This window comes from Diabrotica virgifera, chromosome 9 (assembly GCF_917563875.1).
Source record: "Diabrotica virgifera virgifera chromosome 9, PGI_DIABVI_V3a".
NCBI lineage: Eukaryota > Metazoa > Arthropoda > Insecta > Coleoptera > Chrysomelidae > Diabrotica > Diabrotica virgifera.
In genome coordinates this window covers 31,156,165-31,183,180 of record NC_065451.1, presented here as the reverse complement: position 1 = coordinate 31,183,180, position 27,016 = coordinate 31,156,165, and the positions used below count along the sequence as shown (strand labels likewise).

Genomic DNA, 27,016 nt, shown 5'->3' with positions numbered 1-27,016 from the left:
TCAAATATGGTGGCTCTTGTGATTTCCAAAATCCTATTTTATAATTTACTTTGGTTCCCAACTCTGACAGGATTTCGTTCAGTGGATTTTTCAGATCAGCTAGGATTTTCAGATAGAACTTAGCGCACAGTATTTTCCTTCTTGCATCTAATGAAATTTCTCCACTTTCTGCTAGCAAAGCATTAGTGGGGGTAGATCTCATACAGCCCGTGATGATTCGTAAAGCTTTAAACTGAATTTTATCTAATATTAAGAGTGGGGACTTACTACAGGGTTTTAATATTGCACATGAATAATCCAAATGGGGTCTTACGATTCCTTTATAAATTAATGAGACTGTATGGGGGTTTGCTCCCCACCAGGTTCCACATATTGCCCTCATTATATTCAAACCTTTTTGAGCTTGTGTTTCGATACGTTTAATATTTTCAATCCAGTTAAGTCGATTATTGAATATTGTCCCTAAATATTTAATTGATTCTCTAATAGGAATTATCTCTCCCTCTATTTTTAACGGAATATTATTGATGATGTTTTTCTTTTTGTTAAAGATTACTGCAGAGGATTTACCATGGGACAAGGGTAGTTTATTTTCTGTTAACCATTGAGTTATGTGAGTAAGACATATATTAGTTAATCTTATAAGATTATTTATATCTTCACCAACTGTTATGAGGGCTAGATCATCTGCATATTGAATTAGCCTGAAATTAGATGGAATAATGTCATGTAGCGCTTTGGTATATATGTTGAATAGTAGTGGGCTCAGGGGCGATCCCTGAGCCAGCCCTTTATCAGTGATGTTGGGTCCAATTATTTGGTATTCCCTATCTCGGATATAAATATTTCTGTTATTTAAGAATTCAAAAATTAGGTTATTATATGTATATGGTATTTTTAAATCCGCCATTTTTCTATATAAAAGGTAGATATCTATATTATCATAAGCAGCTTTTAGATCAAGGAAGACCGTTAAAACCGCTTTTCTCTCAGTAAAAGCATTAAGTACTATGTGGGAAAGCGCTACATGCGCATTACTACATCCACTTTCTTTGCGAAAGCCCAGCTGATAGCTGGGCAAAATACTATTATGCTCTACGAACCATTCTATTCTATTTTTAATTATGTTTTCTAGAATTTTACCTACACATGACGTTAAGGCGATTGGTCGGTAACTTTCTGGACTGTTTGGACATTTAGTAGGTTTTAGGAAAGGTAATATTAGTGTTTGTTTCCACTGCCATGGTATCTTACTTGTTTTTAATATATTATTGAAAATTTTTATCAAATGGGATTCTGCTATTGTGGATATGTTTTTTAACATCGAATATGATACCTTATCCATACCAGTGGCCTTATCTTTTTTTGAGTATATTATATTAGTGTACTCAGTGTAGGTTATTTCCTCAACAGTTTCATTGCTAGGGCTCAGAAGTTTAAACCAGGGATCTACATTGCATGAAGTTAAATTATTTAGAATTTTTATCGAGGTTTCGTTATTGGGAAAAGTTACATGGCTATTAGAAAAATGAGTTTTAAATTTTTTAATTGTGCTCCAAATTTTTTTAACTGGAGTTTCCTTCGTAAGTGATCCACAAAATCGTCTAAAACTAGATTTTTTTTTAATTTGTAATTGTTTTTTAACGAAAGCTTTAATTCTATTACAGTTTATGTAATTTTCCACGGTTTGGTTATCTACATAGGTTTTGATTGCTTTTCGTCTATTGTTTATTAACTCATCGCATTCGTTGTCCCACCATGGTGCCCCCTTAGTTTTATCTCTAACTGTTATGTAAGGGATATTATCTTCTGCACTAGAATTGACAATATTATGCCATTCATTATAATCCACGTCATGTCGATCAGACAGCTTAGTTTCTATAGTGTCCATGTATTTTGGCCAATTTGCTTTTTTGAAATTTCTTCTGGTACCTAATATGCTGCCTCCATTTGAGGATTGTGTTTGGATAATTTCACATATAGTTGGGAAATGGTCACTTTGTCCACTATCTGGGTGTACCCACCAATGACACTTAGATGCTAAATCTTGAGTTACTATGGTAAGATCAACTGCTGATGGATTCTGCCCTGGTTGTACCATTCTGGTGGAGGTACCATCATTCATTATAACTAATTGTTCTTCATCAACGAATTCCATTATTATTTTCCCATTATGGTTGTTACCAGCACATCCCCATACCTGATCATGTGCATTTAAGTCTCCCATGATTATATAAGGTTTGTGAAAATCTTTTTTAATATTATTCCATGTCGATTGTTTTATTTGCTGACCTGAAGGGTTGTAGATATTAATTATATTTAGGTCAAATTTTGGTAAGTTTATACCTATCACCTGCATATTTGATGTTCTGTCAGAGTTGCTCACTCGTATACTAGTGTGTTCAAAACTATCTTTAATTAGGATCATAATGCCACCATATCCATCATATCTATCTTCCCTGTATATGAAATAGTTTTTTATATTTAATATATACGTGTTATTTGTCCATGTTTCATTTAATAAGATTACATCTGGTTTAAGTTCTTTAATGAAGATTTTTAAATTATCATAATTTGGTTTAATACTTCTAATGTTCCACTGCATGAGAGTGAAACAGCCTTGCATTTGGAATTTTTTATTTTTATTTTGATCCATAAAATGATGGGGGTGATGAGTTAATATCTAAATAGCCTGTGTCAAACGTAGGTGAGCCTATGCTTTTAAAATTACAAATTTGTGCAATAAAATTGAGAACATGTTCTCTGTCTGAATTATTTAATTTACTAGCCATATTCATAATATCTTGAAGGGACTGAGAGCTTTCTCTGAAAACGTTTTCAGAGGTTTGTTTTTTGGTTTTATTAAAATTTGGTGAATTTGGGGTACTATATGCCATGGAGGAAGTGGATGGCAACCTACCATTGGGGTTTAATATATTCTCGTTGTGTAGATCTTTATCGTATGTCCCATTATCTTGTGCTCGCCTTTTATTTCCTTTAAGTGTGACACTATAAGTGCTGGATTTTTGTTGATTACTGACGTGTGTCGTTCGTCTAGAGTTTAATGGGATACTTTGTGGTTCCAGGTTTTTAGTGCCTTGAAAGGCAGGGAAATCACTCGGATGGTTAATGAAATTATTATTTTTTGTTTTTGGAATTTTTTCAGAAGCCTCAAAAAAAGATAGATTTTCTAAAGACATCATCTCTCTAATTTTTTTTTGTCTCATAAATTCGGGACATTGATGGCTTGTGCTATTATGCTCAATACTGTTACAGTGAACACATTTCATAACACACGTTTCATTTGGTTCATGTATTTTAGTACAATTAATGCATTTACTATTTTTTGTTTTGCACAGATTTTTGGTGTGCCCGTAATTTAAGCAGTTATAACACTGTATCACTGGCATTATATATGGCAAGACTCTATGTTCTATACCGCAGATCAATACTCCCCTCGGTAAAGTAGTCCCTGTAAAGGTATAACAAACAGTTCCAGTTGGGAGAAGTGTAACCACCTCCTCACTTTGGCTGCCCTGTTGAGATATCTCATCCATTTTTTGCTTAATTCTTCTATTAAAACGTTTGACATGAATAATTTTACAATTTTTTGTATTGGGTTCTGAGTATTTCAACAGGGTATCCTCTGTGAAGTCTCTATTGATAAATTTTACAATACCTTTACAGGTTACATTCTTATTAGGGATGAACAAGTCATATCCTTTATCTTTTAACGTATTTGAATCCAAAAAATCATTTGCCGCTTTTCTGTTTTTAAATTCCACACTAATTCTATTTATCCCCTTTTTATGAGTTTTAAAGATTTCGTTTAATTTTAGATCATAGATTTCTCTAGCTATGGCCAAATAGTTATATTTCCCGATATTCAAATTTTCATTATTGGATTCTATATAGACTTCAAACGGACCTTTATCATAAATATCATATCTAGATGGGATGTTATTTAAATTTATACTTTCTTTTTTATCAGTAACAATTATTTGTTTTTTGTTATTTCTTAAATTATTATTATTACTTAGATTGCCTATATAACTCGTATTTGTAGTCATTGGAACATCAAAGTTATCATTTTTTTCGACTAAATTTAAATCTGGGGGCTTATCACCCCCAGACGTGTCCCCCATTTTTAAAACTAGTTTGCTTTATTTATTTAATTTTTTTTTAATTATTCTATTAAAGTGTTTTAATTTAGGCTATTAGAATTATAATTTATAAAAGATTTTATTAAAATACCTGACTTTCAAAAGCGGACAGCAATTCAAATTTTGACACCACTACCTTGTCAAAAAATCAATCAAACTTTAAATTCCAAATTATTAGCTATTTTTATCCAAATTTTCTCAGAATTAACTTCGGAATATAGTTCTTGCAGCTACGTGACAAAAATTATTGCAGTATTACTTTTTCTGTCTCAACTAAACGGCTTTTTCAAAGAACTCTGATATAAGTATATCATTCAACTTTGACAGTCAAAAGCCGCGTACAAACCAAGTTCGCGAGCTGTTCGCGAACAGCTGTGTGGACGACAGTTCGTAATGGGTTCGCGAACAGTTCGCTGTTCGCTCAAAGTTCGCTTGGATAGCGGTAACATCAAAGGGTTTATTCGCGAACAACCAGTTAGTAAACAAAACGGTCTGGACGAAAGCTTAAACGAAAAAGAGGTTATGTTCGTATTTACTTTAGTTTGAGATTAAAATATTTAAACTTGCTGCTTTTTATTGTTGTTTACTACTATAGTTAATTAATAAGTTAATATAGTTAAGTTTAATAATTAATACCGTTAATTGATAGTAAATAGTTAAGTAATAGTAAGTAGTATAATAAATAATATAGTTAATTAAGTCATAGTTAATTACTGTTTATCGAAAATGGAATGGTCCGAAGACGAAATTATTACATTAATAGAGGAATACCGTAAACATTCCAATTTATGGGACCCCAGAAATGCAGAATACAAAAAGAAAATAATTATAGTATCCATATAACAACCTTGGTTTAAAATGGATGAGGACAGCAAAGCAATGCAACCAATGCGAACCGCAGCGTACTGTTCTATAGAACTGTTCGCGAACCACTCTAATTTTTGGTGTAGACGTCTTGTTCGGTTACAGTTAGCGAGCAGCTCGCAATAGCTCGCGAGCTGTTCGCGAACCGCAAATTTGGTTTGGACGCGCCTTAAAGTATCTATCTTTTTATCATTTTATTATGACTTTCTAACCTTTCAATCTATGACTTTTGACAGCTTTGACTTAAACAACGAATATAGGGCATTCGAAGTCGAAGACTTTGACCATTTGACGTTCGGGAGGCAAAACTAGCGTCATAAAGTTAGAGAAATGGTTTTTTCAAAGTCATTAGGTCTGTTCCTTTGTTTTTTAGTGTTACACTTTTGAGTGTAAGTGTACGAAATTCTATGGACATTTGAGTGTAAAGTGACAGCGGATGTGACAGCGGCTCATGACAGCGGACAGTATTAAACGAAAATTATCGGTGTGCCAATCAAGCAAAGGGACAAGGAACTTCCGAATATGGCCTAACTGGGGGCACATAAAATAACATAACCTAATCCTAATATTTACATTTGTAAAGAATATCCTGTTTGTTTTTATTGTCGATTGTGCAGCGAAATTGTGTGCAGCAAATCAAATATAAAGTAGTTTATCGCCTACAGAACTGAATTAGTCCATAGCAGTTATCAGTTTTTCTTTCTTGGGAAGCTTATACATGTAACTTGTATTGTTGTAAATTGTGGGAGTAGGGCAGACAGGGAAAAGTCTTATTTTGTACTGTTCCCAAGGCTCCCCATGCAATACATTTAAATGAATTATCCAAACAAAGCTGGGAACAATGGATAAAAGCCACAAGAAGAACAGATATAAGGGAACTAAAATTAAAATATGAAAAGTAAACATTTTATAAGTGGTAAGTTTAATGTAATTCAATTAATAAGGATTTTAAATGTCTACAATAATAATAAAGATGTGATAATTCAAGCTTAATTATTAGGAAAGCCAGCCATGTTTCACTTCCATGAAGCAGAGAAGGGAGGTATATAATATACTGTCCCTTTTGTCTTCTCACTAATTTCTCTTTTGCTAATGAAACCTGTAGTGAGGGAGTGATATAATCGTGATGTTTTAGCAATTCTGTTGTTCATTTTTTTTTTGCATTTTTTGTCTATTATAGTTTATAAATATTCAAAATCATTCATATGTTCTACTAAATTTCCGTCTAGGTTTATATGGATTTCTCTCAGTGTCTTGGAAATAAGTAAAGTTTTAGTCTTTGCTAATTTTATTTTCATTCCTTTGTCTGCAAGTTCTCTCGTCTATAAATTTAGGTTGCTTTGTAAAGATTTCTCTGAACTTGGTATCAATGCAATGTCATCTGCAGATACACATTTACTCAGAGTTATACTTTTTAATCAATGGTAAGCTAAATCTAATTTTCGGGACTCTACTGCATTTTTTTTATTGGTTCATTCATATATATATATATATATATATATATATATATATATATATATATATATATATATATATATATATATATATTTACATCCTACTATTCTTAAGGACTCAATCCATACCGCAACCGTACAGCCTCTCCTATTTAGAGGTGTATATAATATTTTAATAATCGAATATATTGAATCTAGTGACAAAACATTCTTAATGCCCAAATTTCTATTTTGATAAGATGAAAATTAATATATACTTGTCTTTTTGGTTCCGTTATCATTATAAACTCATTACGATTTCTTACTTTTGCAGCCTCATGAGTATAATTTTAAACAGTATTGTGGTGTTGCGGCCTCATATACACAACATTATAGACTCAAACAGTGTTGTCAATTCGCTCACTGCGTATTTAGATAATTTGGGGTTTCCCCTTTGTGATTTCAACGAAGTTATTTCCTATTTCGCGATTGTTTAAGTAATGGGATACATGAAATCGGAACATATGGTTTTAAAATCGACAAAAGTATAATAATTTAATAGTCTGTATTTTTAAACAAACGCTTATAACTTTACTGGTAAAATATTTTAATGACTTCTAAAAATAATCTGAACACGATAATATGTATTGAAAGAAATATAATAATTTTGGTTGGGTCAACGTAATACTTTTTTAATATTTCACGTTGTTCTTTCGTTTAATTTCTCAACGATAATACATAAATATATAGAATCTAACTTTATATTAGATAATTAGGTAATATAGAACATAATTAGATTCGTAGTTAATATACACCTAGAAAGCAAATTTCTTGAATCTTTATTAATTTATTTTTTATACAGGGTGTCCCAAAAAGATTGGTCATAAATTATACCACAGATTCTGGGGTCAAAAATAGGTTGATTGAACCTCACTTACCTATATAAATAAAGCACACAAAAAAAGTTACAGCCCTTTGAAGTTACAAAATGAAAATAAATTTTTTTTCATATATCGAAAACTCTTAGAGATTTTTCATTGAAAATGGACATGTGGCATTCTTATGGCAGCAGCATCTTAAATAAAAAAATATAGTAAAATTTGTGTACCCCATAAAAATTTTATGGGGGGTTTGTTCCCCTAAACCCCCCAAACTTTTGTGTACGTTCCAATTATTAGTGTGGCACCATTAGTTAAACACACTGTTTTTAAAAAATTTTTGCCTCTTAAGACTTTTTTGATAATCCAGTGTTTATCGAGATATTTTGAATATTTATCGAATCCACCACATATTTGTATATGGCTAAGTACGATTATAGAGACCTGTTAATAATCTGAAAATTTGTTAATAACCTATTTATAATTTACATTTTTAGGTATATTTTAAAAAAGAAGCCACATCTCGATAAAAGGTGACATCAAAAAAAGACTAAGGGCAAAAAAGTTTTAAAAACACTGTGTTTAACTAATGGTACCACAATAATAGTTTAATTGGAACGTACACAAACATTTGGGGGGTTTAAAGGTACAAAACTCCCATAAAATATTTATGTAAATACATTAAAAAGAAGCCGCATCTCGATAAAAACTCGCTTATCGAAAAAATACTAAGAGGCAAAAAACGTTTTAAAAACGTTGTGTTTAACTAATAATGAATTAATTGGAACGTACACATAAGTTTGGGGGGCCGTTTAAGGGATCAAAACCCCCATAAAATTTTTATGGGGTGGACAAATCTCACTATAATTTTGTTTTAAGATGATCCTGCCATAAGAATGATACATGTCCACTTTCAATAAAAAATCTTTAATAGTTTTCGATATATTGAAAAAAATCGATTTTCATTTTGTAACTTCAAAGGGCTGTAACTTTTTATGAGCACATTTGCACTAAGGTAAGTTAGGTTTAATCGAACTATTTTTGACTCCAGAATGTGTGGTATAATTTATGACCAATCTTTTCGGGACAACCTGTATATAGGTCAGTAAAATGAAATACGGCGATGAATTAACGTGAAATACGGCGATAAAATTTCACAAAAATTTGGATATAGGTTCCTCTTATAAGTACTCAACTTTACTTCTGAACTTGTGCCATTGGTTGCTTTTACTTGGGAGATGAAATATTGTAGGCGAAAAAACGTACGTTCAAAAAATGTACGGAAATGGATAAATTAGCAAATTTTAAGCAACTCTTGTGCTATAGAATTTTTGCTCTAAGTTAATACTTTTCAGTTATTTGTGAGTGAAAATGTTAATTTTTCAACGAAAAGAACCACGATTTTAGACGGTTTTTCGTAAATAACTCAACAACTAAATAATTTGTAAAAAAAATAATATTAGCAAATATATAGCTTATAAAAAATAGAAAACGGTACATTCATGAAGTCTATAGACTCAAATTACAAATCGAGTATTTCAACGTGGAATAACCAAAAAATGAAGCACTTTTTGGGAAAATATGCAGAAAACTCAAAACTTTTATTTACTTTTCTAAATTTTTCCTTTCTTATAACACTTTTTAATATAATTTAAAAAAAAAAGCATTTTTTTTCAACATTTCGAAGTTTGTTTTTTTATTTTATCAGTAACCACTTTCTTTTCAAAAATAAGCACTTTGAACCGGTTGGTGAAACTTAAAGATCATACATGTTTCGACGAGTAGTCAAATCTAAGTATTCAAGCTTAAATAACGGGAAAACGATGCAATGTATAAAATATACCTGCTAAATATTTGTCAAAGTACTTCGCAATACCTATCAAATGAGCTTAAGAATAAGTTAATAGCGTCAAAATTAAGCAAGTTATTATGAAAATAAGAGAACCCCTTGGAATTAAAAAAAAATCCATTTCCACAAAAAATAAAATTTATAATAATCCTTACAAGAACTTCTTTATATTAGCATAAGTAATGATTTCAATAATTTTGACCGGTTTAGAATGCATATTTTTGAAAAAAAGATATAATTTAAAAAAATCATAATTTTTCAAATTATTGTAATTTTCATATTCTTTTGATAATAACTCCAAAAATAATCAAAATACGTAAAAAATTATATAGAACCAAATTTTAGTTTTTCTGTCAAATATTTCCTAATAATTCTATAGGGTAAAAAATAGCCGAGATAGAAACGTTTAAATCTTGAATTAACCTTTTATTTTTAAAAAAGTAAGAGGTATAAAAGATTAAGTTTTACGTGGTGAAATAGCCCTTCAAACTAACTTTCAAACGGTTTTTAGGTGAACATGATATCGTAAAAGTGGACGGAGGTATTAAAAAAAACATAACATTTTTTGGAAACATTTTTAAAAGATAAATTTTGAAAAAATTTTGGAGCATAAATTTTAATGCCATCAACATGTTCGGGGCTCATTTGATAGATATTTTTAAGTACTTTGACAAATGTTTAATAAGTTTATGTTATAAAATGCATCATTTTTCCGTTATTTCAGCTTGAACACTTAGATTTTTTACTCGCCGAAAAAAATATACATTCAATTACCTATAACTCACTTTTAGTTAACACTAAAAGGTTTTTCTAGTAAGGAGTTTATTCCGTTTTTTATTAGCTTCAATATTGGTAATAATAACTTTTTTGTAAAATCTTATAGTTTTTGAGCTATTGATGAAAAATCGGTTAAAAACATGTATTTTTCTCAAGAAAAATTAAAATCTATGATCTTTAATAACTCAAAAAGTTTACATTTATTTTAATAACTTTATATAACAAATGTTGCTTAGAATTTGTTCCTCTATCGAATTATGGGGTTATTTTGAATAAAATAATTTTCACCCCCGAGAAGGGGTGACATCCACCCCAGGGTAAAAGCGCAAGTTGGCACCATGTCACCTTTGTTCCTTGAGATATCCTCTAACTACTCACAAATTTTCATACAAATCGATGGAGGTTCAACGAAATCGGAGGTAATAACTCATATCCACCTTCAGTGACTCCACTAAAAGGGAACAACTTTATTTTGAGCGTCGCGTCACTTGCTTAATTTTGGTGCTAAAAACTGTTATAAAAATCAAAAACAAAGCTTTTATTAAACACTTTAAAAAAATTTTGATGAGTTTTCCCTGAAAAGTCCTTAATTTTTTGGTTATTTAACGTTGACATGTTCAATTTGGAATTTGACGACTAAGAACCTACTTTTCATAACTCTGCTTCTACAGGGTTTACAGACTTAATTCATATTCTATTTTTTCATGTTTTTATAAGCTACATTTTTGCTAAGAATATTTTTTTGGATAAAATACTTACTTTTTGAGTTATTTGTGAAAAACCGTCTATAAATTTGTGTTTTTTTTTTTGTTGAAACATGGATAGTTTCACTCGCCAATAACTCAAAAAGTATTATCTTAAACGTGAAAAGATCCAATAAAACAAAAGTTGCTTAGAATTAGTCAGTTTATCCATTTTTGAGAAGGGGTGGCTTTCACCCTTCAAGTAAAAGCAACCCTGGGCTCACGTCCAAAACTGAAGTAAAGGGGAAAAGGAACCTAAATCCATATTTTCAAGCAAATCCGTCATTTACCTAATAGGCAAAATGCCTGTTTTTCTTCGGCTGTGCCTCCTACTCAAATGAAATATTATCATCTCGTCTCTTTCGTGGTAGATATGTGCTTCTTTTTGAAATGCTATTTATCCCGTATTATTCTAACTATTCTGTCTTCTTACATTTTACTGGTAAGCCTATTCCATTCTCTTCTTCTTTTTTGCACTCATTCTTTGATGTTGTTTATTCTGCATATGTGTCTAATCTCATTACTCATTTATCTGTCCAATAGTGTTTTTGCGATTATTCTTCTTACTATTCAAAACAAGTAATTGGAATTCGTAAATTCTAGGTTTTCATCCAAAGTGACCGAAAGTAGAACCGGAAGTCGATATTTGAACTATTCGTGTAACTTTGCGTCCGTCGATTGATATACGATTTCACTAATTTTGAGTAATTTTTACTAAACTTTCGGTCATAACTGTTTAACCTGAAATGACTTCCAAACCTGAACTAAAAATTCATGCTCGACTTTTCAATAAGCTTCGATTGCTATGTCACAATGTACTATTTCTGCAACTATAATATGGCACTTTCCGGTTAGAATTATTTAATCGGAAATGATGTAAGAATCAAAAATATACATTTGTTTTCATCTTGCTAAGGCACGCCGAATAATATATCGCTTATACTATTTAGGTGACTTTAAAATGGTACTTCCGTTTGCAACTCTAAATCCGAAAGTCGGGCGTCAAATTTCTCATCTTTAATACCACCCTTGGGTTACAAGCTTTCATTCGATATCTCATTTGTCATTCTATCGTTATTAATAACGGAAGAGTTATATTCGCGGACAGAGAGTCACGAAACCGGAAATATATATTTGTTCTCGTCTTACTAAGGCGCGTCGAATAATATATCGCTTGTACTATTCTGACGATGTTAAAGCAGTATTTTCGGTTTCATTTCTAAAACCAGAAATCCTTGGTCAAATTTCTACCCCCTTTAGTACCTTCCTTGGTTATAAACTTTCTTTTGACACCTCATTTGTCATTCTACCTAGTATAATGACGAAGAAGTTGTGTTTACGGACGGACAAACATGCATGAAACCGGACGTATATATTAGTTTTCGTCTTGCTGTCAACTAATATTTCGCTTGTACTATTTCAGCGATTGTAAAACAATATTTCCGGTTTCAACTGTAAAACCGGAAGTCGGAAATCAAATTTCTAATATACCTCTAATAAAATTTTTGGGTTAGAAATTCCCATTCGACACCTCATTTGTCACTCTATTTATTTTAATAACGGAGGAGTTATATTCGCCGACAGACAGACTGACGGACGGACAGGCATGAAACCGGAAGTATATATTAATTTGTTCTCATCTTGCTAAGGTGCGTCGAATAATATATCGCGTGGACTATTTCGGTGACTTTATAACAGTACTTCCGGTTGTAACTATAAAACCGGAAGTGCAAGGGCAAATTTACCACATTTAATACTATCCACACAGAGGCGATTAGGCCTTACATGGGCAGCATTTTGCAAAGTAAGCCATATTCTAAAAAGCTCAATTCCTAGGTGTATTAAGCGAAAGGTTTATAACCAATGTGTTTTGCCAGTACAAACTTATGAAGCAGAGACTTTAGCACTGACACAAAAATCAGCAAATAACATCAGAGTCACACAACGAGCCATGGAACGTGCAATGCTGAACGTGAGCCTTCGAGACCACATAACAAACCAACAAATCAGGCAAAGATCAGGAGTTCAAGACGTCATCGAAAACGATACGACGCTTAAGTGGAACTGGGCAGGGCACTTAGCTAGAACACAAGATGGACGGTGGACACAACGAATCATGGAATGGAGGCACAGAAACTATAAAAGAAGCCGAGGACGACCACCGACTAGATGGACCGACGACATAGCAGGAAACTGGCTACAAGAGGTCCAGTGTAGAGAATACTGTAAAGAACTGAGGGAGGCCTACGTCCAGCAGTGGACGCGATTGGCTGATTGATTGATTGATTAATACCATCCTTAGGTTATAAGCTTTCATTCAACATTGCATTTAGCCTCATTTATTATCCTTCTATCTGGTCTAATGACGGGAAGAAGTTGTGTTTATAGACAGACAGACAGACATGCATAAATTCAACGTTTTCACATTTTTTTAGAATGGGCGAAAACAATATTTATTTTTATTTATGTAACAGCGATAGTTATATTCTGAATTACAAACATATATACATACCTACCTTAATACATGTGTTAATGAAAATTTAAAGAATTGTGGAAAATTTCTGTGAAACAAAATATCCTCGCGTATGACTATTAATAAAATAAAATATACCTAATGCAATTCAATACATTTTCTAACACATAAAAATGAACAATACCAGTAAATCACCTGTAAGCAAGACGATTGTAAAATATGCGGGATAGAATGATTCAATATTCGAGCAACAGTGTTGCCAGCTAAGTCGAGGTCATAATGTCGTATTATAGTTTAACACATGAAGGATATACACATTGAATATACACATAAAAGCGACCTCCAACGGCAAATGGCTGAACTATAAGCGACGTTACGGACTCATTTTGTTTTAAGATTTACAGGAATTCTAAGACACCAACAAGATTTGTAACATTTTTGTTTGGTAGGTAGAGGTCTCTAGTTTCTCATTCAACAAAACTTTGGTAGAAAATGACAACCAGTTAAAAGAAATACATGAAAAAATTACGGACTCCGTATATTGAGGCCGTAAATCGCTCGAGTCCGTTGTGTATGGTCAAAACCTTAATACCGAGTCCGCAATGTTAAGAGGATATATATATATATATATATATATATATATATATATATATATATATATATATATATATATATATATATATATATATATATAATATAATGAATAGCAGTGAGCTTAAAACTCCACCTTGCCTTACTCCTTGTGTATTAGCAAATTTGTTTGATTCACAGTTTAATGATCGCACAATGTTCCAGTACATAAATTTTACTTGCATCAATTAGTTCTCCTCTAACATCGAACAGTTCAAGCCCTTTCCAAATGTGATGTCCGGGTACCTTGTCAAAGGCTTTTTCCATTGTCTTATAGTAAAGATATGATCTTGGACACTGTGCCCGGTCAGAAACCTTTTTGTGCATCGTCTAGTTGATGTTCCACTTTCTTTCTCAGTCTCATCTCCAGTGTTCATTCATAAATCTTAGCCAGTACACTTAGCATGAAAATACCTCGATAATTTGAACATTACTTTTTTACCTCCCTTCTTTACCAGAAGAGCCATTACTGCTGTTGCCCAATCTTCTGGGATGCGTTTCTGTTTCCAAATTGTTATCAGTAATTTGTGTAAGTAGTGTAATGCAGATTCCCCCATATATTTCAACAATCGTGTTTTGATATTATCTATTCCTGCCACTTTACCATTTTTCATTTTTGCAATGGCTTCCGTTAATTCTTCCATTGTTATTTCATTACTCAACTCTTTGGAATATTTACTCCATCTATTAACTATATCTTGTGGTTGGGTAAGTGTTTCTCCATTTTATTTTTTTTTATTTGCACGACAGTACTACCTGATTTACCTCTCATTTTTTCAGACCTTAATAGAACAATTTTTGGTTTGTCCTACTACTGTCTTGCTCCATCTTTTCTCCAAATCTCTCCCACTGTTCCAATTTAGCTTTTTTAACTTTTTCTTTCACAAGCTTCCTTGCTTATTAACTGTTATTTTCTATATAAGCTCTCCATGGTACTTTCTTTTCTTTCACAGCTATTTTTATCTCTTCGCTCCACCAACTAGTCCTTTTTTTTTGACTACTTTTATTCAATAAAAATATTAAAATACTCTTGTGATAGTGAAGAGACAGTTTAATGAGACTTCAATCCTATCCAAGATGGCGGAAAGTAAAAATGTGCCGTCACCTCTCTCTATAGTAAAAGAGGTAGATTTTGAAGAGAATACATTTAAATGTTGTCAAACGAAGCCTAATAAAACACTCGTTTGTATAGTATGTGGAAATAGTTATCATATCTCATGTGCTGTGAAAAACAAAGTGAAATTCTTCAAGATAGGGGATTCGCGTGTAATCTGTTGCCAAAATAGTGATGGACAACCCATCGAATCATTTAGTGCCATAGTGATAGAAAATCAGTGGTTAAAAAGGCTGTTAGCTGAAAAAGATGATAAGTACAATTTATTATTAGATAACAATAATCTATTAAAATCAAATAATGAACATTTGCTAGAAAAATTAAATTTATTGAAATCAGAAATAACCAGAACCAAAATCTCACAAAAACCCAACACAACTGCTAATGAGGGTTTAATAAAAACTCAAGGTAATAAAGATAAGACAGCCAGTGTCCAGTCAACGAATTCTAAATATAAAACAAACAATGAAACTGACTCAAATAAAAATTTTAATGATAAAAACACCAAACATGTTGAAAGGAATTCTAATATACAGGGCAACTCAAAAATTACTACAAACGAATTAAATCCACAATTAATGGATATTCAAACCAAACAGACATGTGACTACATTACAAATTTAACTCTCGAAAATGAGGAAAGCACAAAAATGAATCTTAATCATATCACAATGGGGAGTTCAGAGAATAAAATGAATGATGAAGGATATCAGATTGTGACAAAAAGACGCAAGAAAATAGTGGGAACTGGAATTGGTGATAAGGATTTCCATGGAAAATCCGAAAAACCAGACAAAAAATTGTGGCTATTCATCTCAAGAGTTCCGGATAGTGTAAATGCGGACCACATCAAGAGTTTCATAGTAACTAAGACAAACTGCGAGGATATACAAGTAAAATTGTTACCAACTGACCAGAAAAGAAGGGATAATCAATGTTTCATGATAGGTGTACTACCTGACTTAAGGGAAGAAATTTACAATCCTGCTTTTTGGCCGAAAAAAATTGGCATTGAACGATTTAACTTTAGGTTAGGAAGAAGATTTTTAGATCGTGAGCATCACAATAGAGGTCTGTCAACTGGAGAAGATAGACCAGACTCTTTTTTAGTCAAGTAAATCCAAGAGAAAATAATATAGTAAATGTTATTTTATAGTTAGTATTTTAATGTATATCCTATTCCACGGGCATACGCCTGTTTTGGATTGCTTCGACGGCGAATGTTTTGCTGTGCAAAGTAAGAAGAACGAAAGTAAATTGCATATTACAGTGTTGTTTATTGAAATAATTATTAGCGCCATTTACTTTCGTGCTTCTCATGTTGCACAGTGGAATGTTCGTTGTCGAGGTAATCCGGAACAGGCGTATGATCGTGGAATGGCCCATATCTTGTACTGTGTTTGTACTATACCACATTGTGTTTTATAAATGTAAACTCATTTTTAAAAACAATAAATTTTCTGTCTCTCTCTCTCTTTATGTTTCCTTTCGATCCAGAGGCGATACACAATCTCCAGACAGTTGTTTCTGCCTTACGGCGTCCCCAGTGGAGCTGCCTGCACACCTCTGAATCAAAACGAAATCAAATTGTCTATTTAAGTGGAATTTCAAAAATAGTTATCTACTATTAGGATGCTTCAGCGATATCTCTTAAAGAAAAGAGAAAAGTCCCAGATACAAAATTCACTATTAAAATAGTAAATAATTATTTAAATCTGAAACTTTTCTTATTGGAACCCCTTTCTGGTACATCCTTAATCTCTTTTTGACTTTTACAATTTCGGACTTTGAATTATCTTTCTGATCTTTTTTCTAGATTAATGAAAGCAGAATGTAACTGTATACTGCAGAGTCCTTTTCCCTTTCTTTATTCATCATCTCTTGTCTTATAAATTGTAAAAGTCAGAGATTAAGGATGTTACCAGAAAGAAGTTCCAATAAGAAAAGTGTCAGATATAAATAATTATTTACTATTTTTATTTTAATAGTGAATTTTATATCTGGGACTTTTCTTTATTCTTGTGATACTTTCCACATTTTTATGATTTTTTTATGGTACACAATGTAGAATTTTTATTTATGTCTTTGTTTTAGGAACAACCACCAGATATTTAAAAGGTATAAAAAGAAGAAACTGCTGGAATTTCAAAACAAATGTGTTTGACTAGTAAAGATTTGGATAAATAACAGGAGTTACTTTGGGCTATATAGGTCTGGATCCCGCGTATGAAAAAAAAGTTGATTAATAGCAAGCTGAAAATTTGTTGCTGAAAATTTGTATGATATAATGCCCTAGAGCCTAGGGCATTATATCATACTTAACTGACTTCGAAATCATGTCATTATTTATCAAACTGACTTCAAAATCATGTCATTATTTGTCAAATAATATACCAGTCGGACATTAATATTATTACAGTAGAACCTCGATTATCTGTCAGGGCACCGGACCAAGGGTATGACGGATAATCGAAAAGACGGTTAACAGAACATTAAAAAAAAATAAAAATTCATAGTACAACTCTCAAATTTCATTTGTATGGTTTGTTTGACAATATAAGAGGGATTTGTGTTCATACAATCGAATCAATTTAAAATATTCTGAAATTTGTGTTTGTTTTACTGCTGCTTCATATTTTGCGACGGCTGAATTTCTTAATCGGCATAAGGCATAAGATCATGCAATCTACTTTATTGGCTTCTTCTTGTTGAGAATACCACTCGATGAATTATTGCATATGCGATGCAGCTTCTCTAGATTATTTACGCAAATCTTTGTCAGTTACAATAGGTTCATCAATATAGCTACAGTCAAGCTTCCTTGTGTCCAAGCATCAATATAGCTACTGTGTCAGCTTCCGAATAGGTTTGGTCCGCCTTTGTTGCCATTTCAATGAGTTCTTTATCTGTCAGCAATGGATAGCCGTTTGTGTCCTCATCACAAATCAAATTACCTTTTTTTTTATTTTTTTGCATTTAAATGATTGCTAATGTATAACTCAATACAACTTCTGTATGTACCCTGACGGTTAACAGAGGTGATGGTTAATGGAGAGACGGATAATCGAGGTTCCACTGTACATGATTTCGAAGTAAGTTATATTATAATGCCGTAGGGCGTTATTTTTCAATATTTATTTTGAAAAATAATGCCCTAGCTAGGGTATTAAATTCAAATAACTAGTTAAATACTGTCGAGTTGACACAATTACGTTACAACTGTTGCTGGTAAATGTACTTATTTAAAAACTAATTAATTCAAAATTCCTTAAATTTTTTTGCCTATAAAGAATAATTTAGTCAGACATTAAATGTTGAAGGCACCACGGGTATTAAAGATAATATCGCTTTCAGTGAATGTTTATCCCTTTAGACCCTTTTAACCCTTAAGATTGCTATCTAAAAAAAATACCAAGAAACTTTACAGAATCAACGATACTGATCTGGCTGTTATTAACACATTCACAGACACACTTTAGATGTAGACACATCTTATGGAGTAAGTGGCTTCATATGCAGTTGTGTCTGTGAATGTGTTAAGAGGTAAAGATTGACGAGCTCCTGTATAGGATAATGCTACTGTTTTATGTTAAAAAAAGGTAAATTAGAATCGGACCAGGTTTTTATCGTGAGTAGATCAGAAGGTATAGTAGCAATATTTGAGTTGCTCCAAGTAATACTGGTATCATCAGCAAAAAGAAAATTTTTTCCATTAATTTTTAAACTAGGGATGTCATTAATAAACGTAAGGAAAAGTAGAGGACCTGATACTGAACCTTGTGGTTTGTAGAGGACCCCACATACAATATTTTGGAGACTAGAGTCTGTATTATTTGCTCTAACCAGTTGTTTCCAACTATCCAAGTAAGATTGAAACCAATTCAAAGAAATTCTTCGAATTCCATAGAAATTTAGTTATTTTTATCAAAATTTCATGATTTACACAATCAAAAGCTTTGGCATAGTCACAAAAAACAGTGGCAGTGTGAAGATTATTGCTCAGTGCTTGATAAACCTCATGCAGTACAGAAAACATGGCATCAGCAGTACATTTATTATTTAAAAAGCCGAACTTTTGTAATAAAATGTTGTTTTTAACAAGAAAGGACATAAGTCATGCTTTTATGAGTCTCTCAATAATTTTGGAGTACCGGTAGTAATGCAATAGGTATATACTTGCAGGAATTAGATTTTTCACCACCCTTATGAAGAGGAATAATGATAGCTGTCTTTAGGTACTCTGGAAATTTACCTTTCTCAAAAGAATCATTAATTGGCGAGATGAGGACACAAGGATCTACAGATCGAGCGAGTCTCGTAAATTGCACGGCTTCGAGCCACGCTTCACACAACCATATTTGCGTACTTGTGTTTTGGGTTGTGTGGTCGTGCTCTGGTCGATTGGAGTTATAATTTACCAAATTTAAATATAATCGTTTCTACTGATTCATAATATGTATACTATAATATATTGAAGTTTTTAAATATTGCTAATATTATTAAAGTTTTTAACATTGTATTTTAATATACTTTGTTTTATTAATAATAATATTACCTAAGTATTGCACCTTGTTCAAAAAAAGTTCAAGATAAATACCGCTGTCTTTCATATGAAAATGCAAAGAAAAAATATACAATTTGCAGAGTATGTAAATGCTTGTTTTTTGATAAAACAATACAAATTGTATGTAGGTAGGTAAAGTAGCAAAGCATTGAGTAGTTATAGCAAAAGTAGCTACGCCATCTGAGACACAATAAGGATGAAATTAGTTTTATATTTTCTTTTCTCATGGAGCATGCATGATGGAGAGTTTTTTAAAATACGTAACAAAGCATGTTGTTTTTTTATCTATGTTGCAAATATGTTGTTTTTTTTTCAAATTACAAAATATGTTGTTTTCAATACAAGTACCTAATTGTTATTATTTACTGAGCATTTAGAATTTTGACTAACGCTCGATTTCATAATAAAGTTAAAGTGTGTGTTACCTTAAAAAAAGCAATTGTTACAGTTAAAGAAAACTTTAAATTTAAAGTCCACTTTAACTTTATTAATATAAAATCGAGCGTAAGAAATTTTATAAACTTTGGAAAATAGCATTTCAAAAAAAGTACTGTAAGTATGCTGTATTTTTAATTTTTTCTCAAAAAATAAAACAAAACTCATTTTAAAACATATATTAAATTATAAACACAACACTAAATAAATAATTTTTCTCAACGGTTAAAAACCACACTTAAAAGTTTTAGAAATTCACACCCCAGAATCAAGTTACTCAAATTTTCAAACACCTCACCTGACACAGTGTCTCAAGTACAATTGCACGAAGCTTGATGTTATATTTTTACTCACATTAACAAAGTATTCATTTAGATTTCCAGGGTCTGAAAGGAAAAATGTTTAAGCTGGGTGAATTTTATTTCGAAGATCGTTTATTATGGACTAAGTTTCTTTTGCAACACTTTTAGAGCTTCTCAGACAATTTTGATAGTACGATTTTTTAGCTGATTTTATAAGTTTTAAATAGGTTTTCCTATACTTGCTGATATATTCAGTGACAGAGCCATTGGAAAGTAAATTTCTTGATGTAGAGTAGTGAACGCATATTCATGGCAGATATGCGGATACCGGATACCTTTAGTAGTCCAGGGCCCAGGATTTGCGATGTTTTGGCTTAATTGTATTTAAAGGAAATGCTTTGTTGAACTTAAGGACATAAAAGCATATTAAAAAAATCACTGAAAAGTGATAATTTTAAAATTACAGGAAAGTGCCACTCGGAGGTTAAGCAAAATTAAATTAAAACTTGTAGCTACTTTAGTTTTTTCAATTTATAAATCTAGTTTAAATTAAACTAAAAAGAAATATATCTTTTTTGTAAACAAACACATTTAACGGCTAAACAGCTGGCTCCGGTTGGATGATACTGCGCAGGACGAGTGTAATATCCACCACCGTCTCGGAGGTAGGTGTAGAAAAGTGTTACACTTTTTTTCCTACAGCATTTCAAAGAAACGAGTTAATACGCGTTCTACGACAGAAGTTGAGTGTATCGTGAAAAAAAGTGTAAACACTAGAAAAACAAAGAAACAAGAAAGTGTAACACTTTTACACTTTTCTTACACTTTTCAAGAACTAGTGTTACACTTAAAACAAAGGAACAGACCTATTATTTTTACTTCTGCAATACGCTGTGAGCTCGTACGTAGAGGGGATATTTACAAATTCGCGAACGCCAATAGTGACAAGTTTGTAAATGTTTACCGGAAATTTGACATAAATGTCAAAGTGATTAATTTAAAATTAAAATTAAAAACATTAATTATAAACAATATTAGTTGGTCAAAGCTGTGGTATATATTTTTATCTTAAATATACTTACGTTTTAAATACTGAATTTAAGTTTTTTTAATGTTCCGTAATATCTAATTATAAATAATCTATTATATTCTTAGCGCCATCTACACGATTATTGTCAAAGTATCCGAAGTAAGAAATTGATATTTTATCAATAGAACGTCAAAATGATTAGAAAAATCTTAAAAAAATCGATTACAATTTAATTACTTTTTTGCGTTGTAAATATTAAGCGATAACAATTAAATAATAAATTTAAAAATTACCGGTAAAAGTTGAATTAGTAACCGCTAGGAGCGACACCAGCGAAGCTCAGAGCGTATAGCTAAAATAATTGCACCATTCAAAATTTCATTTGCGAATTTTCCGTTTTCGAGATATAAGCAAATGAAAAGTGGAGATTTCGGCGCAGCGCTAAAAATAAATTTCGATTTTCAGGGTATAAAATGCCGTAAAATCACTAAATAACGATATCACCTAATTGCACCTCGTTTGCGGATTATGAAGAAACTGGTTTTAATTGAAAATAACGAAAATTGAAAATTTTATAAAGAAAAAACGAAAATGTTGGTTGCCTACACTGTAGGGGCAAATTTGGTAAATCTAAACTGTAAGGCCAAAAGTAGTATCATTTGTTTAACTAGACGGGCGCGTTCACCAGATGCAAACGTTGGCAATCAGTTTGCGCTTTATGCTTCTGAACGACTTGCTAACGTCAAACATTGGAAAGCGGTCGCCATTTTTGCAAACATAAAATATTTAAGTTGAACTTTGCAAACGTGTTGAATATTGAAAAAATATGGCGGGAATTTAAATTGTATATATTGTAGAATATATTGAGTATTGATAAGGGTTTTATATATTAAATAAAGGCTACTGAAGCCATTCTGCTTTATTATCTATTAAATAAATTTTCTTTTTTCCTTTAAATTAAAACCAGTTTCTTCATAATCCGCAAACGAGGTGCAATTAGGTGATATGGTTATTTAGTGATTTTACGGCATTTTATACCCTGAAAATCGAAATTTATTTTTAGCGCTGCGCCGAAATCTCCACTTTTCATTTGCTTATAGGTATCTCGAAAACGGAAAATCCGCAAATGAAATTTTGAATGGTGCAATTATTTTAGCTATTGCAGAAGTAAAAATAATGACTTTGAAAAAACCATTTCTCTAACTTTATGACGCTAGTTTTGCCTCCCGAACGTCAAATGGTCAAAGTCTTCGACTTCGAATGCCCTATATTCGTTGTTTAAGTCAAAGCTGTCAAAAGTCATAGATTGAAAGGTTAGAAAGTCATAATAAAATGATAAAAACAAAACATAAATAAACATAAACTTAAAAAGACTACTGTAAAGTGTAAAGTAAAAAAAAATAAATTCAAAAACGTATTTATTGAGAAAATTTATTTTAGGTTACGTTCAAACCAAGCAAGCAAAATGTCAAATTTTAACCTAAACAACCAACCGTTCAGCTCGCTGTCAACAAGTTTAGAATCAAAGCGCAAACATTTGTGAACCTGTTTGCTTCTGGTGAACGCAGTCATTGACTGCGTTCACCAGATGCAAACACATTCACAAATGTTTGCGCTTTGATTCTAAACTTGTTGACAGCGAACTGAACGGATGGTTGTTTAGGTTAAAATTTGACATTTTGCTTGCTTGGTTTGAACGTAACCTAAAATAAATTTTCTCAATAAATACGTTTTTGAATTTATTTTTTTTTATTAAAGGAAAAAAGAAAATTTATTTAATAGATAATAACGTAGCAGAATGTCTTCAGTAGCCTTTATTTTATATATAAAACCCTTATCAATATATTTTACAATATATACAATTTAAATTCCCGCCAGATTTCAACACGTTTGCAAAGTTCAACTTAAATATGTTATGTTTGCAAAAATGGCGACCGCTTTCCAAACATGTTTGACGTTAGCAAGTCGTTCAGAACCATAAAGCGCAAACTGATTGCCAACGTTTGCATCTGGTGAACGCGCCCATTGACTGCGTTAATTTTTTTTTATTAAAGGAAAAAAGAAAATTTATTTAATAGATAATAAAGCAGAATGTCTTCAGTAGCCTTTATTTAATATATAAAACCCTTATCAATACTCAATATATTCTACAATATATACAATTTAAATTCCCGCCATATTTTTTCAATATTCAACACGTTTGCAAAGTTCAACTTAAATATTTTATTTCCAAACATGTTTGACGTTAGCAAGTCGTTCAGAAGCATAAAGCGCAAACTGATTGCCAACGTTTGCATCTGGTGAACGCGCCTGTACATGGTCTGTACCATGATACTATAAATAATAAGATAATATATTGCGCATCTCGAAGAGAAGGGAGTCGTGACGTAACTGGAGACCCAAGTTCGTAATGGTTCGTAATGACCGAATGATTTCCGATTAGTTTGAATTGCTCGCGGTTGTATAGTCCAGGCTATATGGTCGCCCCGTTAGGTAAATTATTCCGATTCGATTTTTTTGCACAAATTTACTAAAAAAGCGTTCCTTATAACAAATCCGCAGGGTGCCGCGGTGAGAAAATTGTTTAAACAAATTTTTTAAACAAATTCAAAACATTAATTTTTTCGATTTGTTCAATTTTCTTAAATTTTTTGAATTATTATAAGCAAAAAAGGTCATTTGTGATTTTTCTCTAAAATTTATTTTTGTAGAATAATACGCGACTTAATATTTGAAAAACGCGAAAATCGCCATTTTCAAGGCTTAATAACTCAGTTAAAAATTACTACTATGAAACTTAGAAAGTGACCAAATCAAAGTTTAAAGTCCACCCTACAAGATCATGAAGAAATTTTTGTCATTATTTTATTACTAAGCTGTTATTTTTAATTATTAACAATGAGCGCTAACTGCACATAGGCGGCCGTCAATAGTGAGTGCGAGAGAGATGCACCATTCCGGCCGTCTAATGGTGCATCTCACTTGCACTCACATTGACGGCCGCCTCACTTAGCGCTCTTGGTTAACAATTAAAAATAACAGCTCAGTAATAAAATAATGACAAAATTTCTTCAGAATCCTGTAGGGGGGGCTTTCAACTTTGATTTCGTCACTTTTTGACTGTCATAATAATAATTTTTAACCGAGTTATTAAGCCTTGAAAATGGCCACTTTCGCGTTTTTCAAATTTTAAAACGAGTATAACCCAACAACAGTCAATTTTAGAGAAAAATTACAACAGACCTTTTTGGCTCATAATGACCCAAAGAATCCAAAAATTATATGGAGTGAAAAATTGATTTTTTGAAGTGAAAAAATTGATTTTTTGAATTTGTTTAAAACAATTGTTTAAACAATTTTCCGACCGGCACTCTGTGTATTTGTTATAAGGAACTCTTTTTAAGTGAGTTTTTGCAACAAAATCGAATCGGAATATGTTACCTAACGGGGGCGACGATACAGCCTGGACTATAAGCTAACAACAAGAATTCAAATTCCGGTCTCCAGTTACGTCAGCGTTGCGCGAACTCGGACGTATTTGCGCTACGGGAAGATACTATCTTGTTATTTATAGTATCATGGTCTGTACCATGATACTATAAATAACAAGATAATATATTGCACATCCGGAAGTCGTGACGTAACTGGAGACCGGCAAGTTCGTAATGGTTCGTAATCATTCGTAATGTCCGATTACTTTGAATTGTTCGCGGTTGTATTTTATATTTTATCTTTGACAGTTATTTTGACTGGAATCTCGACACTAAATTTTTTTCGAATACATTGAAGTTTAATTTTATTTTGCTAATTGAATAATTTCATAACAGAATGCATACAAATCCCATTTAACTTTAACAAGAATTCAAATTCAACTTCCGGTCTCCAGTTACATCATCAATGCGCGAGCTCGGACGTATGTGCTCTACGGAAAAATACTATCTCTTTATTTATAGTATCATGGTCTGTACCATAGTCAAAATAACTCCGCCTGACTTAAAGATAATCTCTCCTTTAGAAATTTCATTTGCGGTTATTCCATTTTCAAGTTATGTATATCAAAATAAATTTCTCGGGACAGCGCCAAAGTATATATGTCCATTTTCGGGATATTATATCATTTAATTTCTCCTGGTTTCAGTATTACGAATAGACCTGGTTTAAACTAAAAATCATAAAACTTAAAACTTTTCCGAAGAAAAAATTTTTCATTTTGGTGGTCCTAACTGTATTTGTAAAAGTATTATCTGTATTGTAATGTATGTATATCTAAAATGATTGCTCCTGGCGTAAGGAAAATCCCTCCATTCGAAATTTCATTTGCGGATTTTCCGTTTTCGATATATATCTAACCAAATAAAAAGTTGAGATTTCGGCGCAGCGCTAAAAATAAATTTTCATTTTCTGGGTATAAAAAGCCGTAAAATCGCTAAATAACCATATCACCTAATTGCTCCTCGTTTGCAGATTATGAATAAATTGGCTTTAATTGAAAATAATGAAAATTGAAAACTTTATAAAGAAAAAATGTTGGTTGCCTACACTGTAGGGGCAAAGAAATGTCCACCATAGTAGTGATGTTGATTATAGTCACTTTCGAGTATTCATTACAAATCGTTACTTTTGCATAAAGTAATCATTTACAGTATTCGTTACTTTGATTGCTATGATTACTTTTGTATTTGATTACCGGTAATCATATAGAGAATCGTATTTCTCAGTAGGTAAGTATTTTGTATAGGTATTCCGATATAACAACGACCTTCACCCATCTGTTCAGGGGATAAATCGTTACTTTTGTATAAAGTAATCATTTACAGTATTCGTTACTTTGATTATTATGAGTATGGACACGTTAAATGCTACTAGGAGTACTGTCGAATCATAATTTACTATATATAAACTTTGGAAATCATTATTTGGGATTTACAATGTATACACATTGTAAATTAATGATTCAGGAGTGCTCCTAGTAGCATTTAACGTGCCTTGGTTTGTTTATTTCTACTGCATGTTGATTGTAAATTTTGTATAGTTTTTTAATGAGTTTAACAAAAGTGCCATCTTCGTGTTCGCTATTATGACTAGATAGTCTGCATATGCTACTATAATAGTTGATCTATAATAATGTTTTTGTTTGCAAGGTTTGTCCTCCTTATTATTTATTTCCAACATCAGGTTAAATAGTGTCGGTGAGATAATGTGTAGTATATGTGGTCAAATTATATGCGTCTATCATTAAATGCGCAATTCTTATAATATTTGCACGAATCTGCCGCACAAATCAGCAATTATTTATTTATCAATAATACTTTGTCATGATGTATTATAATTCTTGTTTTTTCTATATTGCAGAAAGGTTTAGTAGATCAGGATGAACAACTTCCAGCTGCCAGAGCAAAACCACATTTCGGTGCAATCTACTGGATTGTAGACCAAGATGCTGGAGTCAATATAAAGAATAAAGTTTAATTTATATATAGGTATTTTTATACATTGTTAATGTTTTAAAATAAATAAGAAACAATTTTTTATTGTATTTTTTTTTATTTTATAATGGCTTCGGCTGAGACAATTTGCCAGACTATTTGTGTTTTGTACAATATTACAATTACAATTTTTAATTTAATTATCTAAGCCTACTTATAATCTAAATTTATAGGTTGTTATATACATTTTTCAATTTTGTGTGACAATTTTTAATTTTATTACCTTGTACTATTTAAAATCTAAATTTACAGGACGTTATATATTCCTATACAGG

At 31.8% G+C, this 27,016-nt stretch overlaps 1 protein-coding gene and 2 long non-coding RNA genes across 8 annotated transcripts in view; 2 read left to right on the top strand and 1 right to left on the bottom strand.

The window, feature by feature from the left end:
- LOC126892650 (zinc finger protein OZF-like) overlaps positions 1 to 27,016 on the bottom strand; it is a 348,853-nt gene that overhangs the window by 267,549 nt on the left and 54,288 nt on the right. The window contains exon 1 of one of the 3 annotated variants that reach the window (XM_050662282.1): positions 5,240 to 5,357. The exons of the other annotated variants lie outside the window; for them this stretch is intronic. The gene's annotated coding sequence lies outside the window, so the exon portion shown is untranslated. Of the gene's footprint in view, positions 1 to 5,239; positions 5,358 to 27,016 lie in introns of those variants that run through there. 3 annotated transcript variants of the gene reach the window in all.
- Positions 1 to 27,016, top strand: part of LOC126892655 (uncharacterized) — a 238,824-nt gene that overhangs the window by 206,645 nt on the left and 5,163 nt on the right. The gene's annotated exons all lie outside the window — the stretch shown is intronic.
- On the top strand, positions 5,448 to 26,784 carry LOC126892656 (uncharacterized). The gene is made up of 3 exons (XR_007700954.1): positions 5,448 to 5,943; positions 17,019 to 17,135; positions 26,608 to 26,784. It is a non-coding gene; the product is annotated as an uncharacterized LOC126892656 (long non-coding RNA).